This window comes from Triticum urartu, chromosome 3 (genome assembly GCF_003073215.2).
Source record: "Triticum urartu cultivar G1812 chromosome 3, Tu2.1, whole genome shotgun sequence".
Taxonomy (NCBI): Eukaryota; Viridiplantae; Streptophyta; class Magnoliopsida; order Poales; family Poaceae; genus Triticum; species Triticum urartu.
The window spans coordinates 3,459,085-3,471,712 of NC_053024.1; positions in this window are offsets into that span (position 1 = coordinate 3,459,085).

The window sequence follows — 12,628 nt, forward strand, 5'->3', positions numbered from 1 at the left end:
GAACATGTGCCAAGTCAAGTCACTTAAATCATTTAAAGGAGGATACCACCCCATCATACCACATCACAACCATTTTAATAGCATGTTGGCACGCAAGGTAAACCATTATAACTCATAGTTAATCAAGCATGGCACAAGTAACTATGATCTCTAATTGTCATTGCAAACATGTTTATTCATAATAAGCTGAATCAAGAACGATGAACTCATCATATTTACAGAGACAAGAGAGGTCGAGTTCATACCAGCTTCGCTTATCCCAATCAATTCATCATATATCAACATAATTTCCTTTCACTTGCACGACCGAACAATGTGAATAATAATAAGAGTGTACATGCATTGGACTAAGCTGGAATCTGCGAGCATTCAATAAACAGGAGAAGACAAGGCAATATGTGCTCTTGGTTAAATCAACAATAATACATATAAGAGCCATTTCAACAATTTAATCATGGTGTTCTCCTATCGACCCCAAAGAAAAGAAAAGAAATAAAACTATTTACACGGGAAAGCTCCCAACAAGCAAAAGAAGAACGGGAAATATTTTTGGGTTTTTCATTTTGATTATTACTACTACAGCAAGAAAGTAAACTACTACTAATTTTTGTTGTTTTCCTTAAAGTTTAACAAACACACAAGAAGAAAGCAGGAAAAATAAAATAAACTAGCATGGATATTACAGTGAAAAAGTATGAGCACCGACATCTAGCAATGAGTGTGTGTGAACATAAATGTAATATCGGTGAGAAATACATACTCCCCCAAGCTTAGGATTTTGGCCTAAGTTGGTTTATTGCCAGGGATGGCCTGGAGGATATCCATAAGTGTAGCTGGGGTCGTACTGCGATGAAGAATAGCTGGGGTCGTACTGTGATGAAGAAGACTCTGACTGCCATTGGCTGGCAGCCATCTCCGGATCCCAAGAATAAACAGACTGTCGTGGAGGCTCATATTGTGGTTCCGGTTACGGGGCTGGTGCAGGATTCCGGTAGGCTTGAACGGCAGCCCACGTGACGAGATATGGTCCTTCAAAATTAAACAAGGAAGGAGCAGGCAAGGTAATAGTTTCGGGATGATGTTTATGAAAGAATAATTTATATTTGAGCTCCCCTTCCCGACTCTTGACAATAAAATCATGTGCTAGCATGCTCTTGTAACCTAAATAAGCACTAGGCAGCAATTTTTCTTCTTTCTCATAAAGCCTAATAGGTATGTTAAAATGTGCAGCTAGGCGTGAAGCATAAATACCTCCAAAGATGGGGCCCTTAGTAAGGTTCATACTTAACCGTCTAGCAATAATTCCACCCATACTAACAGTGTTATCGCGGTATAAACCATGGAACAAAATAATAATATCGGGAACACTAAGGTTTCCACAGTTTCCGCGACCAATCAAACAACGACTAGCAAATATGGCAAAGTAGCGTAAAATAGGAAAATGTATGCTAGTGATTCTTGCATCGGAAACCTTTCTGGTTTCTCCCACAGTGATGGTGTTAAATAATGCTTCCAGATCTTTAAAGTGTGGTTCATCTGAGGTACCCTCGATGGTATTTTGCAAACCTCGCAAAATTCACCTAATGGCATCTTCTTAACAGCGTCATATAAATGAAACTCTACTGAAGGAGGTCATTCCTTAGGGAAAAAGTAGAAGTTTTGCACAAAAGTATTAGTGAGTAAGAGATACTGATGACGTTGGTCGCGGAGGAAATCGGTGAGGCAAGCATTCTCAATCCATGAATAGAAATCCTCATAAATCCCGGCTTGTTTCAAGAAGTCATCAGAAGGCCATTCACACGGCCGGACCTCCGCGGTGTGAGGCAGATTATATTTGGGCCTCTGTGCTTCCTCATTTTGCTTTTCATTCGAGCTTCGGCTCGATGAGCCCCTCAAAAGTCTCTTCATTATATTCTGAAAAATTCTGAAATTTTTAGTAACTTCAAAGAAAAGAGAACCAACTTCAATAAAACTGATAGCAACTACTCCTACAAGTGCCTAGAGCCTATATCAAGCATTAGAACTACTTGGAACCATATAGATTTGACATGCAAGCTCAAGAACATGGTCACCTATGCAGCACAAATTTGCAATGAATAAAGCACTAGAACAAAAACTAATTGGACCAATGGAGGAGTCACATACCAAGGAACAATCTCCCCGAGCAGTTTTGTGAGAGGTGTTTCGAGCAAGGAGATCGAAAATCACAGCAAAGTGGGCTGGAACTCGTGCTTGAGTTGGATATTCGTGTTTGTGGGAGGAAGAAGAGGAGGATGGGTGCAGGAATAAGTGGAGGAGGGCCACCATGGGCCCACGAGGCAGGGGGCGCGCCCTGGGGGGTAGGACGCGCCCTCCACCCTCGTGGCCAGGTGGCAGCTCCCCCTGTGGTGTTTTTAGTACCAAAAATCCTCAAATATTCCCGAAAAATCATATTAAATTGGCATGGCATTTGGAAGACTTTTATTTTCGGGATAATTTTATATTGCACGGATAAATCAGAAAACAGACAGAAAAATTACTATTTTTACTTTATTTCAACTAAATAACAGAAAGTATAAAGAGGGTACAGAAAGTTGTGCTTCTAGTTTCATCCATCTCATGCTCATCAAAAGGAATCTATTAACAAGGTTGATCAGGTCTTGTTAACAAACTCATTCCGAATAACATGAAACTGGAGAAATTTCGAATAACACTATGTTACCTCAACGGGGATATGCACATCCCCAATATTAAGAATATCATATTTCTTCTTGACAGTGGGAAGAGGAAATTCAAAACCTCCAAATATAATCGATGGAACTTTTCCAATAGAATTGATACTATGAACTTGAGGTTGTTTCCTCGGAAAGTGTACCATATGCTCATTACCATTAACATGAAAAGTGACATTGCTTTTGTTGCAATCAATAACAGCCCCTATAGTATTCAAAAAAGGTCTTCCAAGAATAATAGACATACTATCGTCCTCGGGAATATCAAGAATAACAAAGTCCGTTAAAATAGTAACGTTTGCAACCACAACAAAGACATCCTCACAAATACCGACAGTATAGCAGTTGATTTATCGGCCATTTGCAAAGATATTTCAGTAGGTGTCAACTTATTCAAGTCAAGTCTACGATATAAAGAGAGAGGCATAACACTAACACCGGCTCCAAGATCACATAAGGTAGTTTTAACATAATTACTTTTAATGGAGCATGGTATAGTAGGTACTCCTGGATCTCCAAGTTTCTTTGGTATTCCACCCTTAAAAGTATAATTAGCACGCATGGTGGAAATTTTAGCTTCCGGTATCTTTCTTTTATTAGTGACAATATCCTTCATATATTTAGCATAGGGATTCATTTTGAGCATATCAGTCAATCGCATATGCAAAAAGATAGGTCTAATCATTTCAGCAAAGCGCTCAAAATCCTCATCATCCTTTTTCTTGGATGGTTTGGGAGGAAAAGGCATGGGTTTCTGAACCCATGGTTCTCTTTCTTTACCATGTTTCCTAGCAACAAAATCTCTCTTATCATAACGTTGATTCTTTGATTGTGGGTCATCAAGATCAACATCAGGTTCAATTTCTACATCATTATCATTACTAGGTTGAGCATCATCATGAACATCATCATTAATATTTTCACTACCAGATTGTGTTTCAGCATGTGTTTCATTACTAGGTTGATTCTTTCATGTTCATTACCAGATTGTGTTTCAGCATCAGACATAGAGATACCATTTGGATTCTCAGGTGGTTGAGCAATAGGTTCACTAGAAGTTTGCAAAGTCCTATCATTTTTCTTTTTCTTCTTTTTAGAAGAACTAGATGCATCAATATTATTTCTCTGAGAATCTTGCTCAATTCTCTTAGGGTGGCCTTCAGGATACAAAGGTTCCCGAGTCATTCTACCAGTTCTAGTAGCCACTCTAACAGCATAATCATTTTTCTTACTATTCATTTCATTGAGCAAATCATTTTGAGCCTTAAGTACTTGTTCTACTTGAGTGGTAACCATCGAAGCATGTTTTCTAACAAGTTTAAGTTCACATCTAACATTAGCCATATAGTCACCCAAGTGTTTAATCATATAAGTATTTTGTTTTAATTGTCTACCAAAATAAGCATTAAAATTTTCTTGTTTGACAATAAAATTATCAAACTCTTCTAAGCATTGTCTAGCAGACTTATAGTGAGGAATATCACCTTCATCAAATCTATAGAGAGAATTTACCTTTACTACCTGTGTCGGGTTACCAAGACCTGGAGGTTCTTCAATAGGTAATGGATAAGATCATATGTTTCTTTAACAGACGATAAATTAAGACCATGTATTCCTTCAATAGGGGGTAAATTATTAACATCTTCAGCTTTAATACCTTTTTCTTTCATAGATTTCTTTGCCTCTTGCATATCTTCGGGACTGAGAAATAGAACACCTTTCTTCTTCGGAGTTGGTTCAGGAATAGGCTCAGTAATTGGCTCTGGAGGTGGCTCAGGAGGTGCCCAATTATTTTCATTTGTCAACATATTATTCAACAGAATTCCAGCTTCATCCGGTGTTCTTTTCTTGAAAAGAGAACTAGCACAACTATCCAGGTAATCTCTGGAAGCATCGGTTAGTCCATTATAAAAGATATCAAGTATTTCATTTTTATTAAGAGGATGATCAGGCAAAGCATTAAGTAGTTTGAGAAGCCTCCCCCAAGCTTGTGGGAGACTCTCTTCTTCAATTTGCACAAAGTTGTATATTTCCTTCAAAGCAGCTTGTTTCTTATGAGCAGGGAAATATTTTGCAGAGAAATAATAAATCATATCCTGGGGACTACGCACACAACCAGGATCAAGAGAATTAAACCATATCTTAGCATCACCTTTTAATGAGAACGGAAATATTTTAAGAATATAAAAGTAGCGAGATCTCTCATCATTAGTGAACAGGGTGGCTATATCATTTAATTTAGTAAGATGTGCCACAACAGTTTCAGATTCATAGCCATGAAAAGGATCAGATTCAACCAAAGTAATTATATCAGGATCAACAGAGAATTCATAATCCTTATCGGTAACACAGATAAGTGAAGTAGCAAAAGCAGGATCATGTTTCATTCTATCATTAAGAGATTGTTGATTCCATTTAGCTAATAACCTCTTGAGTTCGTATCTATCTTTGTAAGCTAAAATAGCTAAAGAAGCTTCTTTATCAAAAACATAACCCTCGGGAAGAACAGGCATATCTTCATCATCACTTTCATCAATATAATCAGTTTAAATAATTTCTTTCTCTCTAGCCCTAGCAATTTGTTTATCAAGAAATTCACTAAGGGGCACAGTAGTATCAATCATAGAAGTAGTTTCATCATAAGTATCATGCATAGCAGAAGTGGCATCATTAATAACATGCGACGTATCAGAACGAATAGCAGAAGCAGGTTTAGGTGTCGCAAACTTACTCATAACAGAAGGTGAATCAAGTGCAGAGCTAGATGGCAGTTCCCTACCTCCCCTCGTAGTTGATGGATAAATTGTTGTCTTAGCGTCTTTTAAGTTCTTCATAATGTCCAGCAGATATAAATCCCAAGTGACTCAAAGAATAGAGCTATGCTCCCCGGCAACGGCGCCAGAAATTAGTCTTGATAACCCACAAGTGTAGGGCATCGCAACAGCTTTCGAGGGTAGAGTATTCAACCCAAATTTATTGATTCGACACAAGGGGAGCCAAAGAATATTCTCAAGTATTAGCAACTGAGTTTTCAATTCAGCCACACCTGGATAACTTAATATCTACGGCAAAGTATTTAGTAGCAAAGTAATACGATAGTAGTAGTAACGGTACCAAAAGAGTAACGAAAGCAAAAGTAATATTTTTGGTATTTTGTAGTGATTGTAACAGTACTAACAGGAAAGTAAATAAGCGAGAACCAGTATATGGAAAGCTCGTAGGAATTGGATCAATGATGGATAATTATGTCGGATGCGGTTCATCATGTAACAGTCATAACATAGGGTGACACAGAACTACACTAGTAGAAAACAGGGCTTTGGTCCAGGCCGGGTCATCCCATTAGTCCCTGTTCAGTCCAGAACCGGGACCAATGTGGGCATTGGTCCCGGTTCGTGAGCCCAGGGGGCCGGCCGGGCCACGTGGGCCATTGGTCCCGGTTCATCTGGACCTTTTGGTCCCGGTTGGTGGGATGAACCGGGACCAATGGGCCTCACTCCTGGCCCACCACCATTGGTCCCAGTTGGTGGCTTGAACCGGGACCAAAGGCTCCCCTTTAGTCCCGGCTCATGTCACCAACCGGGACCAATGAGGTGCCTATATATACCCCTCGCTCGCGAGCAGAGCACCCCAGTGCTCTGTTTTTCTCTGGCCGAGGGGGAGAGGGCTTTGTGGTGCTCTAGCTCACCTCCTATGCACATGAGGTGTTCGATGGAATGCCCGAGCCACACTACTTAAGCTTTCTCCTCTCGAAGCTCGACCTCCAAGCTCCATTTTCCTCGAGATTTGTCTAGATTTAGCGGTCCGTCACGCCCCGTCCCCGTCTTCACCGCCGTCGATCACCCGCGCCGATCTCATCACCGACACCACCGTGGTGAGCCTCTTGTTCTTATCTTCTTTTTGAAAGGAAAAATATTCTTACTTGTATGTTTAGATATATACTTGTATCATTTTCTTACATTTATTATTGCATCTTATATAGTGCGATGGTTTTGGTATCCGCCCCCGTCGGCCCTCGTCCTGTCTATGATTCGGATGTGGTATGTATATTATCTTTATAACTATTGGTTCATTTATTTTTTATGAAAATAATGCCGACCAACATGACATAGATTTTATTTATCTAGGATGTATGTGAATCGGAAATACCAACCGACCCTATTGTCGAGAGGTTAAATTTAGTTGAAGAAGAAAACAATTTGTTGAAGGAAAAAATAAAAAAAATTGAGGAGGAGAAGATGATATTGGAGTTGCATGTTGCGGATGTCGTCGATGATCACAAGATCAAGATGGATGCAATGCACTTGAAGATTAGAAAGATTAGAAAATATGCCATTCATACCGAGGCTTGGTATCATTATGCCGTTGGATCAATTGTTACCTTGGTTGCGATTATGATCGCATTTGTTTTCGCATTGAAATGTTTTACATAGTTTCAATGTATGGTTTAATTAATTAGATGCTCTGGAGAGCTATATGTTGTTAGATGAGAACTATGTATGCACTTTGGTTTTAATGTGATGATGAACTTCTATTAATTTGGACACTTAATTATATATAATGCACGCAGATGAACCGGCAATGGATGTACGATGACAGATACACCCGCGAGTACATTAAGGGCGTGCATGAGTTTCTCGATGCGGCTGAGGCAAACAAGCAGAATGGTTTTATGCGTTGTCCATGCACTGAATGTGGGAATACGAGGTCTTACTCTAACCGGAAAATCCTTCACTCCCACCTTCTTTACAAGGGTTTCATGCCACACTATAATGTTTGGATGAGGCACGGAGAAATAGGGGTTATGATGGAAGACGACGAAGAAGAAGACTACGATGACAACTATGTGCCCCCTGAATACGGTGATGCTGCAACGGGGGGAGCTGGTGAAGATCAAGAGGAACCAGACGATGTGCCCGATGATGATGATCTCCGCCGGGTCATTGTCGATGCAAGGACGCAATGCATTAGTCAAAAGGAGAAGCTGAAGTTCGATCGCATGTTAGAGGATCACAAAAAATGGTTATACCCCAATTGCGAAGATGGCAACACAAAGCTCGGTACCGTACTGGAATTGCTGTAGTGGAAGGCAGAGAATGCTGTGGCTGACAAAGGATTTGAGAAGCTACTGAAAATATTGAAGAAGAAGCTTCCAAGGGATAACGAATTGCCCGACAGTACATACGCAGCAAAGAAGGTCGTATGCCCTCTAGGATTGGAGGTGGAGAAGATACATGCATGCCCTAATGACTGCATCCTCTACCGCGGTGCATACAAGGATCTGAACGCATGCCCGGTATGCGGTGCATTGCGGTATAAGATCAGACGAGATGACCCTGGTGATGTTGACGGTGAGCCCCCCAGGAAGAGGGTTCCTGCGAAGGTGATGTGGTATGCTCCTATAATACCACGGTTGAAACGTCTGTTCAGAAACGAAGAGCATGCCAGGTTGATGTGATGGCACAGTGAGAACCGAAAGAAAGATGGGAAGTTGAGAGCACCCGCTGACGGGTCGCAGTGGAGAAAAATCGAGAGAAAGTACTGGGATGAGTTTGCAAAGGACCTAAGGAATGTATGGTTTGCTTTAAGCGCGGATGGCATTAATCCTTTCGGGGAGCAGAGCAGCAATCACAGCACCTGGCCCGTGACTCTATGTATGTATAACCTTCCTCCTTGGATGTGCATGAAGCGGAAGTTCATTATGATGCCAGTTCTCATCCAAGGCCCTAAGCAACCCGGCAACGATATTGATGTGTACCTAAGGCCATTAGTTGAAGAACTTTTACAGCTGTGGAATGAAAATGGTGTACGTACGTGGGATGAGCACAGACAGGAGGAATTTAACCTTAAGGCGTTGCTGTTCGTGACCATCAACGATTGGCCCGCTCTCAGTAACCTTTCAGGACAGACAAACAAAGGATACCACGCATGCACGCACTGTTTAGATGACACTGAAAGTATATACCTGGACAAATGCAGGAAGAATGTGTACCTGGGCCATCGTCGATTTCTTCCGACCAACCATCAATGTCGAAAGAAAGGCAAGCATTTCAAAGGCGAGGCAGATCCCCGGAAGAAGCCCTCCATGCGCACCGGTGATCACGTGCTTGCTATGGTCAATGATTTACACTACGTAATCTTTGGAAAGGGTCCCGGTGGACTAGCTGTTCCGAATGACGCTGAGGGACACGCACCCATGTGGAAGAAGAAATCTATATTTTGGGACCTACCCTACTGGAAAGACCTAGAGGTCCGCTCCTCAATCGACGTGATGCACGTGACGAAGAACCTTTGCGTGAACCTGCTAGGCTTCTTGGGCGTGTATGGGAAGACAAAAGATACACCTGAGGCACGGGAGGACCTGCAACGTTTGCACGAAAAAGACGGCATGCCTCCGAAGCAGTATAAAGGTCCTGTCAGCTACGCTCTTACGAAAGAAGAGAAAGAAATCTTCTTTGAATGCCTGCTCAGTATGAAGGTCACGACTGGCTTCTCGTCGAATATAAAGGGAATAATAAATATGCCAGAGAAAAAGTTTCAGAACCTAAAGTCTCATGACTGCCACGTGATTATGACGCAACTGATTCCTGTTGCATTGAGGGGGCTTCTACCGGAAAACATCCGATTAGCCATTGTGAAGCTATCTGCATTCCTCAATGCAATCTCTCAGAAGGTGATCAATCCAGAAATCGTACCAAGGCTAAGGAGTGATGTGGCGCAATGTCTTGTCAGTTTCGAGCTGGTGTTCCCACCATCCTTCTTCAATATCATGACGCACGTCCTAGTTCATCTAGTCGACGAGATTGTCATCCTGGGGCCCGTATTTCTACACAATATGTTCCCCTTTGAGAGGTTCATGTGAGTCCTAAAGAAATATCTCCGTAATCGCGCTAGGCCAGAAGGAAGCATCTCCATGGGCCATCAAACAGAAGATGTTATCGGGTTTTGTGTTGACTTCATTGTTGGCCTTAACAAGATAGGTCTCCCTAAATTGCAGTATGAGGGGAGACTGACTGGAAAAGGCACTCTTGGAAGAGACTCAATAATATGCAGGGACGGATATTCTTGGTCTCAAGCACACTACACAGTTCTACAGAACTCTACCTTGGTGACCCCGTATGTCGATGAACACAAGAACAGTCTGCGCTCCAAACACCCGGAGCAGTGCGACGACTGGATTACATGTGAACACATCAGGACTTTCAGCAGTTGGTTGGAAACACGTCTCAGAGGTGACAACACTGTTTGTGATGAGTTGTACTTGTTGTCCAGGGGACCATCTTTGACTGTATTGACTTACAAAGGATACGAGATAAATGGGAATACATTTTACACGATCGCCCAAGATCAAAAGTGCACCAACCAAAACAGCGGTGTCCGTTTTGATGCAACAACCGAGAGCGGAAAGGGTACATATTATGGTTACATAGTGGACATATGGGAACTTGACTACGGACCTTATTTTAAGGTCCCTTTGTTTAAGTGCAAATGGGTCAATCTGTTAGGCGGCGGGGTACAGGTAGACCCACAGTACGGAATGACAACAGTGGATCTGAAAAATCTTGGGTACACTGATGAACCGTTCGTCCTAGTCAATGATGTGGCACGGGTTATCTATGTGAAGGACATGTCTACCAAACCGAGAAAAAGAAAAGATAAGGAAGCGAATACATCATACGATGAGCCAAAGCGCCACATAGTTCTTTCAGGAAAAAGGGACATCTTGGGAGTGGACGGCAAGACAGACATGTCTGAAGATTATGAAAAGTTTCATGAAATTCCTCCCTTCAATGTCAAGGCTGACCCAAGCATCCTGATAAACAATGAAGATTATCCATGGTTACGGCACAATAAGCAAATGACACAAGCGAAGAAAAAGTGAAGACTTTCTCCCGCAACTTTGTAACACACGAACATGCTACCATTGTCCGTTTTGTACATGCACATGCTGTGTGGGTGAAATTATGATACTATCCCAACTTTCAACTTTTTCAGAGTTCATTTGAAATGCTTTCATGTCTTATGGTTCGGCCCTCATAATACCATGACCATTAGTCCCTGGCCCATGCCAACTTTCAACTTTCAACTTTCTAAAACTAATGGCACTAACAGAAAGTTTATAATTTTGCTCCTCGCCCCTGGCCCATGACCATTAGTCCCGGTTTGTGCCACAAACCGGGACTAAAGGGTTGGTCCTCGTTGCGGGCCGAGTTTAGTCCCACCTCGCCAACTGAAGGGGGCTCACACCGGTTTATAAGCCCTTCCCTCTCTGCCTTGTTGAGCTCCTCTCAAAGTGAAAATAGATGCCCTAATAGAGAAAAGTTTAACCTAAATTCATAGTGAATTTCTCTGAAATTCATAGAAATTTACTAGGAATTTAGGTTGAATTTTCTCTATAAGCGCATCTATTCTCATTTTTTAGTAAGTTAATCACAAACTTGTGATTGAAATTTTTTTCAAAGAATTCAAATTTTAACTATTCAAATTTGAAAACTAATGGCACTATTCAAATTTAACTATTCAAATTCAACGCAGAAGCAGCGTGGCTTCCACCGAGCTGCTTCAGCCGGAGCATGCCTTGATGGCTCCTGCCAGCTATCCCATGGATGCTATCACTGAGTCTCAAAATTGCCACCTTATGACGCAATGGATGAATTTGAAGGTCAAGGCGGCTGTTGGCTCTGTTTATCCTACTGAACCCGGCGCAACTTTTCACTGCCGTCCGATTCCAGAAGGATATGCTAGGGTCATGGTGGATGAAATAACGGAGGGATTTGAGGACCTCCAGCTTGACCACCCTACCGGTGAAGGGGAGACTCGGCTGGGGTCTGCTCTGAAGACTCCATGCCTATGGCGGAAGGAGCTCATCAACCTTCCGAACTAGACGCCTCCGCCTCCTCCTCCTCCGGCGAGTCAGGGCACTCCGCCTCCTCCACCGCCTCCTCCTCCGGCGAGTGATGATCAGGGCCCTCGGCCGGCTCCTTCTCCGGCGCGTGGCGGCACTCCGCCTATGCCGGCGCGCCCGAGCAGCCAGCCTCCTCCTTCTCCGCCTCGTCAGCAAGGGCGGAAGAGACCCGCCGCCGCTCCAGCAGCTGCTCCGGCGCGTCGTAGTCCTTCTCCTCCGCCTCGTAAGCAAGTAAAGAAGACAACGCTTCGTCTGCTCGGCTGGCGTCTAGCAGTACAACCAGAGGCGGGAGGACATACAGATTCGGTCCTTCTCTGAAGAGTCCACTGAAGTTACCATACGAGAGGACCCCGGAGGAGAACGCGAAGATCGCGCGAACCGAAGTGGATGACTGGTTTCAAGGGTTGAGAGCAAAGAGACATCCACCTCCGGAGGAGAAGGTAGATCCGGTGAAAGTGAAGCGCACTCTGGCTCCCTGGCAAAACCACCCAAGTCTCCGCCGAAAGGCAACTATGAGCGCATTATTGCAAAGACATGGGCCGAAGCGGAGCGGTCGGGAAGTACAGTCAGTGATCAAAGGCTGAAAGAACGACGAGCAGCTGGGAAACAAATTGCCCAGCTCGGCGAACAAGCGAAGCAATCGTGCCCCCCCCCTCAAGGTGCCTAGCGACATCGTCGATCCGAGGATGGTGCCCGGTTATGGCAATGTTGACGATTACCTGCCCGACGATGTACATTATGATCCCATGGAGGTGCAGATACACAGATACGAGTACGGGAAGCCTCTCGTCAAAGATGAAAAATCTTTAACAACGATGATGCGAAGATTACATGATTGGTACTTGAAAATCTGTAGAGAGTCTGGGGGGAGGAGTGCTTTGTATGCGAGAGTTAAACCGGAGCATGACCTCGTTGGAATTGAAATGTTGCCTATTCCATTTGAGGAGTTCTATCAGTTTTTCAATCAATTGGCCCTCGATAGAACAACGATCACCTGCTACTGTCTGTAAGT